We start from the raw sequence: 3,183 nt of genomic DNA, 5'->3' as shown, positions 1-3,183 counted from the left end.
GCTTCAGAAAACTTGTTCGTATTTGGCAGAAATGTATCCAAATGGCTGGTGACTATGTGGAAAAGTGAATATCGGTAATTAAAGATCACATTCTAAGGATTATTTCTACGTTTGATATATTAAAATATTCCCATCCACCCCAATTGACGAAGGTGGAGGCATTACTTTTCACTCAACTCTCGTACATCAGTGAGCAAGAAATATGATTTTTGATCAACGTATATTTAACTCACGTTTTGCAATCGACATGTCTGCAATTTCAGTAACACAAATGAGACGCAAGTAGTTACTGTCGTAGTCTTCAATCCTAAAATTGGTTTGCTGCAGCTCTCCATGCAAGCCTGTTCAGCTCTGCGTAGCCACTGCAGCCTACATCCATTGGAACCTGCTTATCTTTATTCAAGCCTTTGTCTTTTAACTCCCCCCTCCCCACGCTCCATACTTCCCTCTGTTACCAAATTGGTGAGTCCATGATTCCTCAGGACGTGCCAGTTCCTTCTTCTTGTGACACATATTTGTTTTATCCCCATTTCGGTTCAGTGTCTCATTAGTTTATCAGATAAACGTATCTAATCTACAACATTCTTCCGTAGTAACACATTTCACAATCTTTTATTCTCTTTAACTGCATATCGCTCACTCTTCGCTTACGTCCTAGACAGAACTCTACCCAAGTACTGTCAGAAAAGAATTCCTGACAATTTTGCATTTGAAGTGAAGTTCACATATTCCAGTAACGCTTTTCTTGCTGTTCTCAATTTACATGTTATATTCTGTCTGGTGTGCTGTAGCAAATATCTTCTGTTACCTTAGTAATTCATTCCTAACACAATTCCATCAACATCGACTGATTTGACGCCCCCTACATTCCAGTTTACGAGGGTACTGGTGTATAGTATCTGTAAGTGGTTGTTCTTTGGAGGGCGCCCAGTGGCACAGAGAGTCGCAAGCAGACATTTGTTGAGAGGCTATGGAAGGTGGAGGTTGCTTGAGCCAAAGGCGGTTGCATAGCGAAGGATTTATCTTCATGTTTAATAGTAGTGGCACACAGTTTGAATAAAAGTGTGTTTATGTTTATGCTTTGTGATAAAGGAAATAAATTAAATTTTACCTGTTCTTAATGCGTCTCCATCAGTTGGTACCACACCATTGCATTTAACAATGAACGAAGTCTCGATATACACGGTCAACTGAAACAAAAGGAATGTAACATAATAATCATTAATTAACCTATATAATCTCCAAAGGAGACGGAAGCTTATATTTGGCGACGCGTTTGTCGGACGTCGATTCCTTCGCAATTTTCGGATCGTCGGAGAAGACGGCACAACAAACGGTGAGTGATGCAGCTAATTGCGATCGCGGGGCTTTGTTTCTAATTGCTTTTCACGTTGTACAATAGAAATTAGGAAAGGACCTCTGAACTATGTTAGCGACTGTGATATTTATATGATCTTTTAAATTAAGTGTTGGAACTAACTATTAACGGACAGTCATTTTTGTGAACATTGTTAACATGGCGGACACAACGCAAAACAACAGTGAAGTTATTAATGAGGAGGGACAAGTTAATGCTTTAGTCAATGTAGAATGCGAGTTTGGACTTAACGTAATGAAAGATAGCGGTGTAGTTAGTTTGGATTCAACGATGCCTAGTTCTACATCAGTGAGTAGTCAAACACGGGGTCGAGTGTGAGCACTAACGATCTGATAGTGCAGATGTTGAGAGAAATCAGACAGGAAAGTAGGAACGCCAGTGAAGAAATAAAGAATTTATCAAATGCAATGGTTAACTTGCGAACTGAGCTCACTAATTCACTTAATTAGAAACATAAGAAGCTCCAAAATGTATGTGATACGCGACTTGAAGAACTTGAAAATAAAATGCAAGATCTTAACACAAAGGTTAATGAACAAGATAAACAATCGAGCATGTTAGTTAACAAAGTTCAAGAAAAAGTTAAGGCTCGAAACGATGAAATTTTTAAATTAAGAGAACATGTACAGGCAACAAATAAACAATTGTTAAGTTAGTTCAAGGCGTACAGACGCAATGTACTAAACTGAGTACCGAAATAGGCGAGATTCGTCAAAAGGTAATGTCATCCGAAAATGGTTTGAACAATGTCAATAAAGACCTTATACGTCAGGAAATCAATGCAGCGTACACGAAGTTGATAACAGTGTGGTTAACATACCTCAAGTTATTGTAGGTAATGAATTGAGCTTACGCAACTTTCAAGATTGCGATCCGAAACAAGGTATCCATGCAGTTGCCGTTATTAAGCAATTTAAACACGCGTTTCCAGACATTTTACGGAACGTGCGAAAATTGATACATGCATTATCCACACGAAAGGTGAAGCACATATCTGGGGCATCAGTGTTTCAGAAAATTATTCACAGTACAAAGAATTTGAATATGCATTGTAGAGTAAATTTTGGTTGCGAGAAAGACAATGGGATGTTAAGTCAAAGATTCTTACATCGCCAAACTATGCAAGACATTATGGAACAATGCGTGAATATATGCAGAAATTTGGAATGACAATGCCTTTCTTGATGATCCTGTCAAGAAAGAGGAATTGATGTGAATTTTGATACAGAAGCTACCTTTTGTGGTACGTGAAAAGTTAGCACTCACTCCAAAATTGAACATGGAGCAGACCTGCCTAATGATCGGTAGAATTGATGTACTTAACCATGAACATGAACAGTGCGAGAGAAATAATGACGATCGTCATTCGGGTGGTAACGGCCCACCGCGACAAGAATTTATGACTAATGGAAGACCAAGCAGATTTGATAGAAGAGGGGACGGAAAACAAAGAAGAAATGAGTATGACGCACCGAACATATTTAATTACAATCAGTATTCAGATCGATCACATATGAAGAAAACAGAAGACAACAACGATCACCAGAACAAGAAATGAGCCGAGAGCGTATTCCACAGGAATGTGACCCGGTAAACTAATTCAAGTCTCGAAGACGACCCACTCCGAAACTCAAGTTACAAGAAATGGGTCGGATGTAGCAATTAACGCAATCAAGTGTGAACAAGTAGATGATATTAAAGACGATTTGTAATGAAAATAATGATCAAGAAATCTCAATGCCTTTTGTAGAGGTGGAGGTATGCGGAATTATTGTGGATGCACTACCGGACTCAGCGAGCGAAGC

This window comes from Schistocerca gregaria, chromosome 1 (assembly GCF_023897955.1).
Source record: "Schistocerca gregaria isolate iqSchGreg1 chromosome 1, iqSchGreg1.2, whole genome shotgun sequence".
Classification (NCBI taxonomy): Eukaryota; Metazoa; Arthropoda; class Insecta; order Orthoptera; family Acrididae; genus Schistocerca; species Schistocerca gregaria.
The sequence above is the reverse complement of the archived record's forward strand: the minus strand, read 5'-3'. Positions refer to the sequence as shown.